The sequence below is a fragment of the Condylura cristata genome, unplaced genomic scaffold, assembly GCF_000260355.1.
Source record: "Condylura cristata isolate star-nosed mole 26May11 unplaced genomic scaffold, ConCri1.0 scaffold00022, whole genome shotgun sequence".
Lineage (NCBI taxonomy): Eukaryota > Metazoa > Chordata > Mammalia > Eulipotyphla > Talpidae > Condylura > Condylura cristata.
This window is the reverse complement of record NW_004567123.1, coordinates 16,068,725-16,087,202: the sequence shown is the minus strand read 5'-3', so window position 1 is coordinate 16,087,202 and position 18,478 is coordinate 16,068,725. Positions and strand designations below refer to the sequence as shown.

The window sequence follows — 18,478 nt, the reverse complement described above, 5'->3', positions numbered from 1 at the left end:
ATGGAAAAAAAAATGTACAAAATGATGTAAAAATAAACTTTTGTAATAATTAAAAAAAAAAAAAAGACAATGCACAACTGACCTGCACCCTCACTCTGAAGAAGGGGAAAGCAGGACAGGGGATGGGAGGAGGGGATTCCCAGATCATCAGCACTGGGCAGGGAACTGACACAGCTCACAGCTCACCACACCAAGAGCAGCAAAGGGGGTGAAAATGAAAGGGCAGATTTGCCTGGAATGACTTTTAATGCAGCACCGCTCTTTGGCAGCCTAAAACACACTAACCCTGCTGATCTCCTATCAGCGTGGTTCTTTACCCCTCAAGAGTTCTAAATCAATACAGCCTCTCTTTAGGAAAACTTGAGATAAAATGTACTGAAGTTCTACCACTAAGCACATCTGTGCTCCCAGGCACATCTGTGAAGTATCTGCAGACAAGTAGCACTTGCCCGTTGGGACATGGGCCACCCAGGCCCTCATCATGTTACAGACCTTTTGGGACCACCAACCTCCCTCCTGGGCTGGGTTCTCCTCCAGGCCCTTAAATGAGTGGGCAATAACATCCAGCTTCCAACTAGGGCGTGGTATGTCCTGTGGCGACCCATCCATTACTTCTGCCGCCTCCAAGTGTGACTTAGGAGCGCAGACTTCCCAAAGGGCCAGGAAGGTCTTTGCAAAGGGAAGGCTCCTGAACCAGTGAACTTGATGGCCTCACAGCCACAGAGCACCTTCTAGGCTAGCTTTTCATGCTCCTTCTCAAAGCCAAGCAAGCGCACATGTTCCCTGGACCCTGATGCAAACCTTAGCTCCCTGCTGAACTGTCCCTTGGGCAGTGTTGGGGGGATGAACACTCACATCTCAGGCATCTTTCAGCACCGCATTTACACTCCACAGAAGCCACCTGCTGCTTCCTGCCTTCCCTGCATCCCAGCCTCCTGTCTCAGAGCCTACAGCTCCCAACTTAGGCAGCAAATATTCCCACTATCACTATTCTTTCTTCAAGGGAGAAGGCAGGTCAACAGCCAGCCCCAAGAAGGCTGGGTCACTCAGATCTGGGGACTCCTAGAAGTTAAGCCCCAACGAGAATTCTTGTGTAGGTGATGTGTTGCGGGTGAGTTTTCAGTAAAAGTCTGCATGGGGCGAGGGAAGCAGGTAGGGCCAGAAGTGGCTCAGGAGCCCTGTGGCTTCACCTGGATCCCAGCCACAGCTTGATCTTAGGAGGACTCTGGGGTGTGAAGAACTGCAAGGAGTTGCTCCCATCTTGGGACAGGCAGACCTGGCTTCTGCATCCAGGTGCCAGTCACTGGCTGGGGCCCCCATCCCCACCCCAGAGACAGGGTGGGCTCACAGGCATTTCCCTGCAGGAGCAATCCTCAGGACAAGGAGGCAGCTGGGAGCATTCAGCACCCAAAATACCGAAATCAGTACAGGTGTCCTGGGTGGGCACCATCAGCATCCACTACACCTGTGCCAAGGTGGCCTAATGCAGCTCTGACTCTGCCGCCTTCTCCTGACCTTCCTCAAAGTGGAATGGAAACAGCTTCCCCCTCAGGCCCCACAAGGTGAAGCTGGAGGGATGAGGACAGAGGCCCAGGACCAGTGAACACTCTGTAGCTGTTGCACAAAGGCTCCTTCTTTTCCTTTTCACAGGCCCTCACAGGTGTCTCCAGCCTCCCACGCCACCTCTCCTCAAGAGCAGCTGAAGTGCCGCCCACGTCCTTGAAAGGCTCAGGCTCAACTTCCTGTGAGGAAGTCAAGCGTCAACTGCTCAAAAGGTTTGAGAGGGTGAGAAAGGGCATCCAAAGCTCTCCCCAAAGATCACACAATGGCCTCTCCCCATCTCTTGGCTCCTCTGAGCTCAGGGCCCGCACTGCCCTCAGTCCAGGTGCCTGGAGGACACACAGCATCATCAATCGCATCTCAGAGCACCCCGGATGCTGGCTAGTCCCCACAGTTTCAGTGCCAGCCTAGAGACTAGGGTCCTCTTACCTTATGGATCAACTGGAAAGTTGCCAGCGGGAGGGGGAAACGCAGAACTAACAGGTGGCTGCTGCTAGCGGGAACATCCAGCGTGAGCTGCCGACCCCTCTTGGGTGGTTTCTGTGTTTGGGTTTTCTGAATGTCCTCCTGGTTGTACAGCAGGCCAGGCGGCCGCTCACAGGAAAGGGTGTGGGGTGGGGAGGGTTAACGCCAATTTATAGGGCCCAGGCAGCCCTGGTTGCTAGGAAAGTACTGCTGGAGAGAGAGACAGAACTTTCCGAGGAGAATTCCCAGGGCACAGAGCCCACAGAGCTGCTTCCTGAGCAGCAGGCAGAGAGCTGTGCCCCGGCAAGTTCTCAGTTGAAGCTCGAAGGGGAAGGAGTTGCAGCTAGCCTTGAGATGCTCCTCTCAGAGGTTCTAATTCTGGGTGCTCGTTAGCCCATATCAGACAGGGTGCCGGACGCAGAGTGGTGCTTTAAAACTCCCAGATTGGGCCCTCCCTTGTGGCGCTGTGGGTTGAAGCGCAGCACTGAGAAGCTAAAGCCACTTCAGCGTGAGTTCGAACCCTGCCTGGAGGTGACCACATGCTCGGCAGACCTCTCCTGACCCGCCCGCTGCTTCCCTCAGCAGTGTACTTCATCGATCTGCCTGTTCTGCTCCCCACTCTGTCTCTGGTGAATCCTCTCACCACTCCCGGACCTCTGGCCTGCACCCCAGTTCTGTACGCACAAATAAATAAATCTTAAAAAAAAAAAAAAAAACAACTCCCAGAGTCCAGGCGACAACCTGGACTGTTTCACCAAACTCTCCAGGAAGTCCCTGGGCATGAGCATTTTTGAAGTCTCCCCAGGTTGAGTCAACATATAACCAGAGCTGAGGAACACCACGAAATCAGACCAGGATAGAGCACTGTAGGCTGAAGACAGCACCAAATGTGTCTCAAGCCTTTAAAGAGTGGAAGTAATCAAATGTTATAAAGCAAACTGCTGGACCTTCAGCGCCACCACCCCCACTAATGACATTTCAAAGGGGGAAGTAGGCATCCAGGCACGTCAGAGGATCTGTGCAGACAGGCGCAGAGCTCATGAATAGGCAATTGCACACCAGGGCTCCACCCCCACCGAAGCCAGGAAGCCAGCCCTGGGCCCCAGATGCAGAGGATATGCTCGCTGGAAGCTTATAGCTTCCCCTTTCGGGCCTGCCCCACCTCTCCTCTGGGCCCTGCCCTTCTCTCTGGGGACAAGACGCCGTTCTCATGTTAGAGGAAAAGGCTAGCAGACACGGTGCTTCATACTACAGTGTTACAGACTGCCTCTTCAGTCTCCTGAGGGACTGTGCTTTGCACCCAAGTACAAAGTGCTAACCCCCCACACCTTGACCCCCTGGAATGGGGTGGGGGGCAGGAAGAAGTGTCCATGGCAAACAGGAAACTCTAATTCTATTGTGCCACACAAGGAAGGAGACTTGAGCTTCAGCCTGGACCCCTGCCAAGATCTAGAGATTACAACAGATTCTACCTCGTGGTCTCTGAACCTGAGTCTGTACAGTACATGGGCAAAATTCCCCTGCCTCAGGAGGAAACGGGACACACGTGCCTGCTGCCTGCATGCTTTGTTCAGTAAAGGCCCACTTACTGGTCCGGCCCAGGTGCTCTGGGAACCGCTCGACCCACATCACTCCCCGGCTCCCAAAGTGCTGCCTACTTCTCCTTACCCTGACCCCCAGGGCTCGTCCAATCTCAGCTCAAGAAAGTGTCCAGGGCCTCCCCGGCAATGCAGAGGTTAAAAGTCTCAGTGCTATCAAACTATCGCCAGCCACTGTGGCATGAGTTTGATCCCCAGCCAGGGCGCTGACCCACATGGCACAGCTCTCCTGACCCACCTGCTGCTCCCCTCAGCAGTGTCAGTAGATCTATCTGTTCTGCTCCCCACTCTGTCTCTGGTGACTCCTTTCATCCTTCCCCCCAAACCCCCCCACACACACACACACCTCTGGCCTCCACTCCAGTTCTTGTATGCATAAGTAAACAAAAATAAATCTTTAAAAAGAAAGAATTCAGCATCAAGTACCACCCGAGGGAGAGGGAAGGTTAAGTGTTTCAGGTGTATGTTCTCCACTTCTCAGCTCTACCTTGGACTGTAAATAAAAGACTTTGCCCTTCTCTACCACAGAAGAATGCCACTTAGGCAGGGAAAAAGTATTTGGGTATTTGGGAAGAGGCTGGTCTGCCTGCCGGAAGTGAAGGCAGACAGGCAGGCCTAGTTCAAGGGGTCTAGCAGACAAGTCCCCCCCCCAACACAGTGTTATTACTGTGCTAACAGTAAAGCAACAAATGTAAATAACAAACATCTGCCACAAATTCCAGCTTACTGCAGGGCGGGCTATTACCTGCTTCCATTCATTCAGTCCCCACAACAACCCCAAGAAAGGAACCCTGTGTATCCACTTTGCTGATGAAACTATTGCAAAGCGACCTGCCCAAAGACACAGATCAAGAAGGGTTAGAGCCGGGTTGGAACCCAGGATGCCTGACTGCAAATAAAACCCTTGTTGTCTTCATCTTCTCTTGGGGTGAAGGGGGTGAAAGGGAAGAAAGTTTCAGCTAAAAAGCATCTGACCTGCCCATTCTAGAGGAGTTTTCTCATGCCAGACCATCAGAATCCTCTGGTGGGCTCACTAAATAGAGGATCTGGTGCCCTCAATTCTGACAATGTGCGTTATCCAAAGCCCCTAAGAGACACGGCACTGCTGGTAACCAGCCTCTAGAAGCCTCCTCTTATTCCTACAAGACCCATGGGAGGAAGGTCTCACGGGTTAGGGGACTTGGCTCAGGCCACAGAGCTGACATGAAGCCCCGCGTTTCTTCTCTGATTCCCCGCTAGGCTTCTGGCTGGAAGAGGAGAAGGCTGGTTTCAGGGGCCAGCCCACGCCAGAGCCATGGAGACAAGAGGTGAGTGAGGGACGGGCCTGGTGGACAAGCTGCAAGAAAAGCAGACCCTGCAGGGCTGGGGGTAGAGCCCCGGTGCAAGGACCCAGCGCTTGCAGCATCACAGGGCCATGGATTGAAATCACATCTCACCCCTGTTTAAAGATCGAGCTGCTCCCTCACACTCTCAGGCCCCACAAACTGCCTGTCCCCCCAGGGAAAAGCCTGCAAAGCTGACAAGTCAGTGTGAGGTACATGGGAGGCACAAGACTCCCGGAGACAGCCCTGCCCAGCCCAACTGCCAGATGAGGAACTAAGGCCCTGCAAGTGGCCACGCTGGAAGCCTCCAAGCAGCCTGGTCTTCCAAGCCCCTGCTCTTTCCAACGCCCCCACCGGCCCTTCCTGCCTTCCACACACAGGACCAAAAGCCCCAGCACAGCTGGGGGAAAGAGCTGAGGAAATGGTCCCGGGATCCCAGCCAGCAAGGCCTCCCTCCCAGCCAGCAGGCGGCCAGGTGAGAGACCAACAGGGCGCCCTGGGACCCACCCAAACAATCACTTCCAGGCCCGGAAGAGCAGCTAGTTTATAGGGAAATCCCACCAGGGGACACAAGTTCTGACCTTCTCGATGGATGTTTAGAAGGAACCCATGGCCCTTATCCTCGTGGATGAGAACTAGGCCAGCAAAAAGGTATCAGGTTCAACCTCACTGAAAAACCTCAATGTAGGCTGTCTTTGCGATTTAAAAAAAAAAACACCTCAATGTAAAAAGAAGTAAAAATTCCAGAAAGGAAAAATTAGACATGTCTGTAAATGTCAAAGTATGACATTTGTGTAAGGGCCTGAGTGTGTGTGTGTGTGTGAACGTGTGTTAACGTGTATGTACAGGTGCAAGGGTAGGCGAAGGAAGTGTGTGGAGAGAGAATTACAACTGGCTCAGAGAAATCGAAGTCGCAGAATGTTCACCCTCCAACATCTACAGTTCCCTCTGCCTCCCAAAAACAGCACCTCCATCACCTTCAACCAGAGGGACTCTGCTAAGAGGTACCCTCATGGGCTACAAGTCAACAAAGTGAGAAGCCAGAGTGCCACGCTGCACCAAGGAAAGAGTGAGAGACTGGATGAGGCAGGCTGGCCTTAATAGGGCAGCTGAGACCCAGCATACTTTGACCTGCTTTTCTCAAAACTGAAGGTTTTTTATGGAGTAGTTTTAATGTCCTACCTGGGGAAGGACAAATCACCTTTCCCTCCAGCCCCCTAATTACCAGATGTAAGCAGCACCCTGTCCCTCAGGGAAGGCCAGGGGCCTGCCTCCTCCGCAGGCTCCTCCCGGCTCCAGCTGTGGCCAGGACTCAGCTCTACAGGGACCCACAGGTGAGCAGGCCGCCTCCAGCCATTTCCTACCAGCCCAGGTTGCTTTGTGGGCCACACTTCCTGTTTACCAAGTGGCTTCTCTAAGGCTCATCTCTGACCTCACATCCCCTTCCTAAAGGGAACCCCAGCAATTCTTCCTTTTTTGGTGCTATAGAGTGAGACTGTGGGTTTGGAGAAACGGTGGGGTTTTCTCCACGTGCTTCCTGGAATCAGAACTGGAACTTCCAAAGCCGGGAGGGCAGCTTCCTCCTTCTCTACAAGGGCAGTTTCAGGCAGGTAAGAAGTAGTGAGGGGAGGAGAGTGGAGGGAGGGTCCTCTGTGCTCCCCTCCGCTGAAGTAGTCACTGTGGGGGGCTGCCTTCACCCCCTGTCCTTTAACCTTTAACCTGAAATGTAGATGAGCACCGTGCCCCTGCCTCTCACAGAAGACCTTGGACACTTCCCAGTGCCAGGACGGAGGTGCAAGGGTTGAGGGTTTCCAGAACATTTCTGGGAAGCTGAGGAGAAGGAAGTTTTCCACAAAACCACACTCACAGCCTCTTCTGCCTGCCCAGCGGCCTGCTGACTGACTAACCCTAAAGAAAATCAGCACCAGGAAAAACAGAATTTCTCCACACTGTCTTCAAAGGCCACCTCTGTCAAATCTTTACACCCCCCCCAACCCCCCCATCCCCAATTATCTGCCTCCAGCTAGGCAGACAGAAAATAAAAACTCAGCAAAGAAAGTTCCAGATTGCCCAGAGAGCACATCCATCCCTCCTGAACCACATTCTTTCACCACTTAGCTGGAACCCTTCTGGGGTTCACTTGACAAGGAACTTAAGGCATTTTCTACAGAACGAGGTGTTCCAGAGAAAAGCCACTCGACCTACTCCCATGGTCCCTGATCACAGCGGTGCAACTTAATTTCCCAGTTCTTGGTCCATAAGCTTCCTGCCCTCTTCTCAATTCAGAATTGAGCCTGAGGCTAATGCCATCTTCCCTTGCTCTGCTGCCCGCCTCCCCCGCACCCTCCACACCCATTCAGTGCACGTGTCACCTATGCAGTAGAGCAATCCTTGCCCCAAACAGCACTGCATGAACTGTCAGGTCCCATCAGAGCTTCAGTTGAGGGCAGTGATCATCTGAGCTGCCATGCCCCTGGAGCACGCAGCCCCATCAGCTGAAGTCCTCCCTGCACACAGCCAGGCTGACCTGGTCTGTGGGTAAAGCTCTCAGCCACCATTGCCCTTGGTCACCATGATGGCATTTCAAAAGTCGAGTCAAGCCCCAGGGTCTGGAACACACACACAGAATGCCTGATAGAGAAAGGTTGAGGCCTTTGTCTTCGATCTTCAAGGAGGGATGGGTCCCAGCAACCCACTCCCGCCGGGTTGGAATCTCTCGCACTGCAGGCCAGCTGTTAGGTTCAAGCATGGTGAGCCCCAAGTGCACCCCCAAACCCACCACCCCATACAGAAAGACCTACAATGGGATGATTCGGCAGCAGCGGCCTGGGGTCCAGCTGCCAGAGACTAGCATACCACACCATGGGCAGCCCTCTCAACCCGAGTGCCCAACTCCATCCTGCCAGGCTGAGAGGCGGCCAAACCATGACCTCCACCCCTGGACATGGCAGTGGAGCAAGAAGGGCCTTGTGGCTCAACTTGAAATGGAACCACCAGAGACCACATACCACAGCTCACTCCCAAGGCTTTCTCTTTCCTTTTCTTTTTGTCATTTTAAACATATAGCTAAGCTAAAAGTTGAAGACCCACAAAAAGAACAAATATTGTACCGTTCCAATTCTGAGGTACCAAGAATAAGCAAGCCAGTAGCCATAGTAAGTAGAAATGAGGTCACCAGGGTGAGGAGGAGGAGGAGGGAATGGGGAGTTAGTATTTAATGGAGTCTGTGCAGGAGTTGCTGGAAATGTTCTGGAAATGGGTAATGGCAGTGGTCATGAAGCACTATACATGCACTGACTAACATGGCTATAGACTGAATGCTCACTTTTCCCAAATTGTAGGTCCCATAGGATGATATCAGGAGGTAGGGGTGTTTGGTGGGGTGGTTAGGTCATGAGGGTGAGCCCCTCATGAATGAGATTAGTGCCCTTTTAAGAAACCCCAGAAGCTCTCTAGTCCTTTCCTTCTATTCAATAAGAATGCAGTACCCAGTGTGTGACCCCAAAGAGGGCCTTCACATGGCCACACGGACACCCTGCTCTTAGGCTGCCATCTTCCAGAACTACGCGAAATAAATATCTGTTGTTTATAAGTCACTCGCCTATAGTATTTTGTTATAGCAGCCTGAGCAGACTAAGATAGCCACTTAAATGTATACTTAAACATGGTTAAAAGGGTAGCTTCATGTGGCTTATTTTGCCATAATAAAAAAAAACTTAATATAAAAAAGATTAAGATCTTAATCTCCCAAAATTCTACTGCCCAGCAAACAATCACTATCAATTAACATTTTACCATTCAGCCTTCCAGAAGTAAATATAAATGAGTAAGGTGCATATTTTACAAAAATAGCACTGTATGATAACCCAATTTTGGAAATATATCAAGTTTTCCCATGTCAGTAGGTACACATCTGTATCTTTTGTAGCCACATGGTATTCCAATGCACAGATATATCATAGTTAATACATTTGTTTGTTGGGCATTGGGTCTAAATGATGCTGTGAGGGATACCTCCTTGTGCATACGATTCTGCACTTCTGCCATTATATCCTTAGCACAAGAATTCCTATGGGTGGAATTGCTGGGCCAGGGAATCCTGAATAGGACTGTCAACAGAGCATTATGAGTCAAACCCACAGATGTTGAATTCGGTCATATAAAAGTCTTTTTCTTGTGGGCTTTTCTTGGACTATTCTTGAGTATCTGAGACATGGCACAGTGATTCAGGACAGTAAGGATCACTTTTTTCCAAAAGAAACAGTTCCTCCCTACCTACCTCAGGGCTCCTCTTGGGACATATCATACTTGTGTGATCAAGGGACACTTGTATACACAGAGGCAGAAATTACTGGGTAAAATGTCCACTGATTCCCTGCTGTCAGCAGGAAAGATGCTAGCAAACGTTTTGGCGGGCTCAGCCCCGGGTCCCCCATGGCGGGCAAGCAGGTGTGGACACATGAAGGTTTTCTTTTATTAAAAGCTTTGCAGCCCTCCCTGGTGGCACAGAGGTTAAAGCGCAGCACTGCAAGCTAGCCTCAGCTACTTCAGTGCAAGTTTGATCCCCAGCCAGGGAGGTGACCCACATGATGTGGCAGACCTCTCCTGTCTTGCCCACTTCTCCCCTCAGCAGTGTACTTCGTCGATCTGCCTGTTCTGCTCCCCTCTCTCTCTCTGGTGAATCCTCTGCACCTCTGGCCTGTACCCCACTTCTGTTTGCATAAATAAATAAGCAAAGCTTTTGTGAGGACAGGAGAATGCAGTACTCTTTCAAAGAGACCAGGGTTTCAAAGGGACCCATGGAATCATCCAGCCCATAGCTTGAAACAGGAAACTGAGGTCCATAAAGACTCAAAGTCCAAACATCTCAATGATGGAAAAGTTCTGGAAATGGATAATGATGGTAGTCTAAATCTTTAAATGAACCCCAGAAGTGTCTCACACACCATGACTCATCCAAATGTTGCTAGCAGGGCTTGAACATATCCCAAGTTTTGAGCATGTGGTACAATTTTTATCCTCCTCATCCCTGTGGACAGAATTGGAAAATAAAACCACTGAGGCCACATCCCAGCTCAGTTGTGGCCAGCTGTGTGCTGGAACTGGCTCCTATCAGCTTAAAAGGGCTGACAACGCATCTCTTCCCAACTCATTGTTCAAGAATGCTGTTGGTAGCTTGAAGTCAGCGACGGCGAGAACACTGGCACTACAGAAATGAACAAACACCACAAAGGAATAAGAAAAGCACAAAGTCACTTTGCTTGCCCCATGGGAACAAGCCAAACGCCCTTCCCCATGCTTCAACCTGGTTCAGTCACAGCTGCCTGGGGCAGAAATCCTGCAGCCCCAAGCTGCCATCCCCAGCAGCGACCTCAACCGTGATTACAGACTTGGGTCTGCTCTCCCAGAGACGATTAAAAGTGACCCTCTGGCTGCCCAGCCAGTGGAGTCTGGAAGCTGCCCCTGTTTATAGTGCCTGTTTTCCCTGTGCCTCCTGTCCCCCCTTCCCCCACCCTCCCACAGCCATGTCCTCCATGAGAACCCACAAACAGGCCAAGTAAATAAACCAGTAATCATGGGTCTGTGGGACCTTACCCACCTTAAGGGCTTATTTAAAATTCAGGCAGAGAGGTGTTTAAACAGGGCAGTGTGTCAGTGGGGTAAATAACTGGATCACAGTGTGGAGAGGGAAGGAGAGCTGGGGTGTGGCAGGAGGGGACCGCTGTCATAGATTTATAACCCCAGCTTGAGCAGCTCTAGGCAACTATTGCTTGAAAATCCAGCCTGAATATGTTGTTCCATCCCTTGCACAGTGCTGAGACCTGCCCAGGGTCTCTTTCCGGGGGAAATGAGGAGAGGCAGGTAAGTCCCAGGACTGTTCTCTGTAGTGCCCAGTACATTTCCCGGTCTCTTTCAACCTCTCCGAGGGATTCTCTGGCAATCTGGTCCTGCCTCTATACTCCGCCTTCCAATGAGGACACGTCCTGCCTCTATATCCTACAGACAAGGTGCGTGGCTTTCAGGCCAAGGTTTTTTTGTGCTTTGGTGACAGGACCCCTTTCGGGCAAGCTCTCAGTCCAGCCCTTGGCTCTCCAGCAGAGATGCCAAGATGTGCGATCCCGGGCACCTCTCCAGCCAACTCTGGGTCATTCCTAAGCAGCTCACGTGTAGAAAGCAGACATGAAACTTGGCTGTGGGGCATCAAGAACCAGCCCAAGAAATCAAAGTGAACCCAGTGTTCTGACAGGTCTCGGTGACCAGCACATCCCAGCGTGGGGCACTGAGAGATTGCACAGAAGGTGCAGTGTCACCCACCACCTCTGAAGAATTTCTAAAATAACACAAACTGGAGAGGGAGTGCGAATCCCCAAATAGAAGACATGCAGCCATACAAGGGGGCGGATTCCAGAGCCCAGGCAGTCAGATCACCTTCAGAAGGCGGTGTGGTGTGCTCGCTGCAGACACAGCAGGTGCCGCTGCTGCACATGCTCTGACCTACTTATTGGGCACAGAGGGCACATGCCCCATCTTCTTGAAGAGCGCACAACCGGGGGCGGCAGATGCCCCGGACTTCTCTCAGTCAGGCTCCCCCAAGGTACCCCACATTATTTGAAACAGGTTCAACCGCATAAAAATGAAGGCAGGGAGCAGGGGATTTCTGTGGGCCGCTCACCAATGGTTACTCTGCCGCCTCGAGAGCCACTTCTGCCCTGCCATCTTCTGCATAATGAACAGGAGTCACCTTCTAGATTCCCCAGCACACAGGGTCTCGAGGTACACCTGCCCCTGCTCCCCAGAGCCTGGGCAGACCCCAGGCCTCCAAGTGCTAGGCCTGCTTTCCCAAACTGCCCCGGCTCAAGCACCATTTGAACCCCTTTTCTAGTCCTCGACCACTGAACTGGGCGGGTTCCAGCCATCAGGATAATCTGTCTAGAGGAAAAAGCACAGCTGCTGCCCACATTCAGGGCCTCCTTCCAGGGTTTCTAACCCCACAAGGGTCCCTACCCACACGTAGTCTCTGGGGCCCTACATTTAGAGACTCCTCAAACAATTCACTATAGCTTAGCCACAAGAAATTTCTTTATTTCTTCAGTCCACCTGCAGAAAAAGTTCCCATTGAATAAATGTGAATAGATAAATTAATCCAAGCCCAGATTCATCCTCCAGATGTTCTGGAAAGAAGGGTCCTGGCTCGGTTTGCAGCTGTTTCAAAGCATCATTGTTTCTAATTCTTTCCTCCTATTGTAGCAAGATCGGTGGCAGCAACCCAGACCCACTCCAGGACAAGTTACTTGCCAGCTCATTGACTCACGCCTTCATTCATCTCACGTTGGGTACTTACTGGGAACCTGGTCTCTTCCTATAAATGGCCTCTGTCCTCTGGGAAAGCACAGTCCTAGGGACCCAGACTCCAGACACCTGGGAATAAAGGGCATCGCAGTGCTGAGAAACCTCCAGCTCACCTCCTTCAGTCACTGAGGCGCAGAGGTACTGTGAACAACCAGGACCCACAGAGCACCCCAAGGTTCCACCCAACCCCCCCACACCCTACACACACACACACACACACACACACACACGGAACCCCCTCACACCGGCTGTTCCCACGTCTCTATCGGCTTAAGAGCTGAGAAACAAAGTAGGCTCTCAAATGCAGAAGTGGCTGGGTTGCCCAAGGCTCCCCGTCTTTCAAGCAAGAGAGGACTTTAAGCCAAGGTCTCCTACAACCTCAGGCACTGGCTTCGAAGGTGGGCAAGGAGACAAGGGAGAATCAAGGGTCCCCTTGCACCCTGAGTTCTTCTGAAGGCAGAGAACCCTGCGTGCGAAGCCCCCCCTCTGGGGCACTGCTGCTGTCGGGCTGGAAACGGGCGACGGGATTGGACCCGGCACTTCCAGGGCTGGTCATGCACCTGCCTCCCGTCCCACCCTCCAGGGAGTCCCGAGGAAGAGGGGATGGGGTGGAGACGCCTTTCTGCCACCGCCCTGGCGCAGAGAGGTCACCCTCCGCCCCAGCTGGGTGGGGACACGCGCGTGGAACTACAACTTTCTCCGGCCCCAAGACTGGTGGGCTGGGGCCCCGCGCCGACACCGCCCGCTTGGCGCCCGCACACCCGGGAAACCCCTGCGCCGGGGGAAAGGGAGGACCGAGAGGCTGAAGTGCATAGGGCAGGGGAAAACTTTTCCCGAGGCGGGACAGTGTAGAGGGGACAGCTCGGGGACCAGCACCTCGAGCCAGGCGCCCCGCACCCCGCACCCCGCGCCCCGCGCCCCGACCCCGGACCCTTGCCTGCGTCGGGAGCCGGCTGCATCGCGAGCGCGCAGCGGGGACCGTGGCTTTGGAAAGTGACCGGGTGCCGCCGGCGGGATGCTGCTCCAACCCGCGCCTGGGTCCGCGTTCAGCCAGCAGAACTCAAATCCAGCGGGGCTGGGCAGGCGGCCGCCGAGCGATTGGGGGTCGGGCGCCCCGCCCTCCTCGCGCCCCCTCCGCCGCTCCACGCCCTCTCTCCCGTCCCTCCGGCTTAGCGGCGCACCCCCAGCACCGGGTAGAGCGTCCTCTCTACGGGTCTTTCTCTAGCTCTCCATCTCTCCCCCACTCGTCTTCCCTCGCCTTTCTTCCTCCCCTCCTCTCCCGCCCTCCGTCCCCCCCGGAGGCGGAGCTTCTCCCCTCCCTCCTAGACAATGCTGTGGCTGCGCGTCCCCCTCCTTCCCCGCCCGCCGGTCGGGGCTCCGACTGCCAGCACCTCTTCCGGGATGGGGGCGGGGAGGGGGTGGAAGAAGGGGGGAGAAGAAAGGGATGGGGAAGATGAGTGGTCTCCCCTCACCCCATTACCCGCTCCGCTCTTCAAAAGAGAGAGAGCTGCTCGCTCTGTGACAGCCACTCCCAGAGAGCAGGCTCGCTGCCCCGCGGAGCCAGCCTTAGCGCCCCGACTTCTCCAGGCACAGGGGGTGGGATTCTTTCCTTCTTCTCGGGCACCCCAGCTAATTCCAAAAAGGGTTTGAGCTGAGCAGGGGCCGAGCAAGGCCCCTTTGACTTGCGGGCTGGCAGACGTGACAGCAATGCGAAGGAGGCCAAGTTTCTTTGTCCACCTCTCACTTCCCCCTCTTACCCGCCCCTGGACCTCCAGGGGCTCTCAGAGCACGGGATGTCCTAGACCTCTCCAGCTACGGTCCCCTCATCTGTTCCTTCCCTCTCTCCACAATTACCCCCACATGCATACCTAACTCTTAGAGTGGTCCCAAGCCAAAAGGGAAGGGGGTCGAATGGTTAACGGGTAGCCAACCCCTGGGGTACAGCCTGGTTCAGCTCATCCGTCCTGGAAGCCAACATTCTTTACTAAATTCATTGTTTGGATCTTGGAATGTGTCTCCAATAGAAACAATGTTATAAATGGTGATCTGCTTTCCAGGCCTGCCACAGAAGTCTTTTGAACCCAAAATGCAGCTGTAGGGTGGTGCTGAAAACTGTGTCAGCTACTCTGGAACAAGGAGGCCACTGATCAGCTTTTTCTACAGGAAAAAAAAAAAAAACAAACTTCTGTTCTTTCCCCTTCAGTTACACACACAAAGGTCTCCCATTAATTCCCTTCCCTGCACCCCCCACCACCACCCCCATTGGAAACACTACTCTGTATTAATTAAGAGTCTTCTTTTATAGGTATGACACCCCCCTGCCTGTATTATGAGGACCTGGCTGGAGTTTCTCTACAAGCTCAGGATCAGAATCTTAGGGAGAGCTCAGTAAGAAGCAGATTCAGCCCTCTGAGGAACCCAGGAAGTCTTTGCTGGGGAACAGAAAGGACATCCTCTTTTTCATCTTGACTGCGACTGCCTACACCACAGACACATGGCAAAAGGCGACTGTCACCTTCATCATTTGGCCTTGGAGATCCCCTCTTGAAGAAGCAGCCAGGAAGAGCTAGAATCCTTGTCTCTATCCCAGTCTCCCAGGAGACCAACTCATTAACCCAGTTTGGGTTGGGTGACCATTCAGTGACAATTAACTGGGGCTTGGGGCATTTCATATTGTCCAAACTGGGCTGCCAGGCACCCTGATCCTAGGCCCTATTTAAAACAAAATCCATTCCTCTCTATTTATATTCTCCATCTTGGTGAATAAATTGATAGATTGGTTCAATCCCCCCTCCCAAAAAAATCTGTCTTTTCATGAATTTCTCCACACATAAGCCATGGGGATGATATTTTGCAAATATGAAACATGACAGCCATCTTTTGTCATGTGTGTGGTGTAGGGAAGGCCGCACCACGTGAGGGGTATCTCATCCCAGAGAAGCAGAAATACAATGCAAGGTTCAGGAAATACAATGCAAGATTCAGGAGCGGTGTGAAACATTCTGGCCACATTAAAAACAATACGAACGAAGCAGTGAAACTAATTTTAATAACATTTTAATTTTAATAATATTTTACTTAAACTAAAATATTATTTTAATATGAAAATTCTGTAAAGAAATCATCCACCAAGTATTTTACATTCAGTTAATAAGCTGGAATCAGGCGTGTGTTCACATTTCATTCATTTGGCTAGGACATTCTCCTCAAGAACACTGATCTGTATTTAGGTTTTGTAAATTTTATATCTGAAAAAATAGATTCACATACCCACATGGCTCCAAGTATGCTTAAAAGTTTCCTAATAATGGAATTGAGCATTAGTACTTAAATTTTAAGTAAAATCAGATAACATTCACTGTCTTCATGGTACCAGCTTCACTTCAAGGGCTTATTCACTATTTGTAGTTTGTGGTTGTCATACTGGGACAACCTGTAGAGTTTGAGAGAGTGAGAGCACAGGAGGGCACTGATGATGAGAGGGCACTGATGAGCTCAAGTCTCAAAGCTGACTTTCCTCGCCTCTTTAGCAAAACATTGGAAAGAATGTCAGGCATGTCTAGAGAGAAGTGATTTTCCAAATTCCTTTATAACATCTCAAGAGGCAGGCTTTGCCACTAGATCAGAGTTTACTGCCTGTCTTCAGAGAAGGTAGACAGGCAGAGTAGAATAGGCAGCCCCAAGGTCCACTCTTCTGTTTCCAGTGGATCCTGGGAAGAGAAATATGGAGGGGGCTCAGAGAGTCAGAAGTGTTGCCCCTACCCTGTTGTGACCTTTGATAGGTTAAGGCAGATTTTGAAGGGAGGTGACTGCCATGCAGGGGCTACCTGCTGTGCCTTTCCAGAACCTGAGTCTCAAGAGGCCTTGTATCCTTCCCCTCTTTCTTTATTTTACTTATTTATGCATACAAAAATGGGGTACAGATCAGAGGTGCAGGGGTGGTGAGAGGATTCACCAGAGACAGATCAGGGAGCAGATCAACAAAATACACTGCTGAGGAGAACAGCAGGTGGGTTAAGAGAGGTTTGCTGCACTATGTGGATTACCACCAGGGTGGAGATTGAACTCACACTGAGGAGGACTGGGCTTAGCTTAGCTTCTCAGTGCAGCCAACCGCTGTGCCACCTCTTTCTATTGGAACATTGCTTTGACATGTAAATAGGCTGAGCTAGCCTGCTGGAGGATGAGACATGGCCCAAGGTAACCCAGTTCTCTCAGTCAAGGTTCTAGACACATGAAAGATCCAGCCAAGTACCGACACAGAGCCAACTACCGACACAGAGAACCCTCCAGAATCCAGCCCAAATAGCCAACTAATAAAATCACAAGCTAGACACAAGCTGTCATTTTAAGTCACTAAGATCAGAGGTGATTTCTTATATTAGCACTAGTTACCTGTTAAAGAATTTAAGAGAATTTCTTTTAAAAAAACTTTTAACTATTTAAAAAAAGGTAACTATTCAAGGTGATGTGTCAACCAACCTTACTGTAGTAATCATTTTGCAATATATACATGTATCAAATCATCATCTTCTATACCTTATACATATACAATATTTTCTATCAATTCTATCTTAACAAAATTGAAGCAAAAAAAAAAACCCACAAAAAATAAAAGTCTTGGCCCTCCCTGGTGGTGCAGTGGGTTAAAGCACTGCACTGAGAAGCTAAAGCCACTTCCGCATGAGTTCAAACTCCACTTGCCCCGGAGGTGACCACATGGCGCAGCAGACCTCTCTTGACCTGCCAGCTGCTCCCCTCAGCAGTGTCCTTGGTTGATCTGCCTGTTCTGCTCCCCACTCTGTCTCTGGTGAAGCCTCTCTCCGCCCCTGAGCCTCTGGCCTGTACCCCAGTTCTGTATGCACAAATAAATCTTTTTTAAAAAGTCTTTACTACAAAGAAAAAGGAGACCTTAACAAGATAAAGTGAACACATCTGACATGATAGAGGTGCTGTGGGCACAAATCTGTATGCCTGGATTTGTTGCTGAGCTAGTGGAAGATGTCTCTGTGAACGCTCCCCTTCAACGCACATACACCCCACTTCCCAAAGCAGTGGAGATATATTTTCAGATGACTGAAGGCCAAGAAAGCTGAGTGAAATATAGATGTATGCCTGTTCATGCAGCCTAGCTTATTCTCATAAAATAAAGAGACCTAAGGAAATTTGAGTACAAGAGTTTGTTATTGAACTCCACAAGTTTATCTCCCATGAGGAAGATTATCTTAATTAAGAGTCTACTTTACCCACTGCAAAGAAATTGCCATAGCATCTAAAATATTTATATGGGACAGTGTCTGGATTCATCCTAGGAGATGAAGAGGTGGATTAAATCTCTCGTGCAGTTGGTAGAACCGTAGGCTCAGAAGCGTGAGCCTGGGCCCCAGACAGACCTGTCTTACTGGAGTCCTTTTCCTCCAGACAGGGGCTGAGAAGAGGGAGAAAGGAGAGTTAAGTGTTGAGAGTGCATTGCCTTGACATATTTTTTTTTTCCCCAAGTAAATGTCTCTTTACACAAAAAGTATTTGGTAGTGAACCTTAAGGCCAAACTCTCCTGTAAACAAACTGCTTATAAACAGAATTTGACAACTGAACTGTGTTTTGAATTATATGGGAGATAGCATGTAATTTTTTAGGAATTCATTCAAGTTTCCTTAACCCCAAGGTTACATTCCATCAAAACTCCTCTTCCATGTTTGGATGTATTGAAATACTAATTACTTGGTGTGAGAATGTCATCTTATCATAAACAAATTAAGTACACATTCGAAGTTCAACTGGTAGATATTTAGTAGACATCCAAGGCACGCCAGGAGGCCTGACAGGATGGTGGGAGATAAGAAAAATGAGAATCATGAAGCCAACAAAAGTGCAGTCAGCATCTAGTCCCACAACATTATTTGGGGGGCTCAGAAATTAAGGCAGTGAACTCAGAGTCACTGCAGCATTTGTTTGTGAGAAACAGAAGCCCTTTGAGGCAGCCTAAGCAAAGAGAGATTGATTTTATAGAACCAAGCTGCCTTGCAGAAATCATGAGAAGGAGGTGAGCCAGGTACAGATGGGCTAAACTATGACCTCTGTATGTCTCGTTGTTACAGGGCACCCCAATGTGAATTGGGTTGCCTGTCTGTGGGTCTTCACCCGTGCGCTTACGATTCAATCGTATTATGGACACACTTAAAA

The 18,478-nt window shown here is 50.8% G+C and overlaps 1 protein-coding gene across 1 annotated transcript in view; it reads right to left on the bottom strand.

Moving 5' to 3' along the window:
- The window catches only part of RASSF2 (Ras association (RalGDS/AF-6) domain family member 2), a 35,153-nt gene extending 22,783 nt beyond the window's left edge, over window positions 1–12,370 (bottom strand). Inside the window, exon 1 of the mRNA XM_004687195.2 lies at window positions 12,288–12,370. The gene's annotated coding sequence lies outside the window, so the exon portion shown is untranslated. The remainder of the gene's footprint in view (window positions 1–12,287) is intronic.
- Between the last annotated feature and the right edge of the window lie 6,108 nt (window positions 12,371–18,478).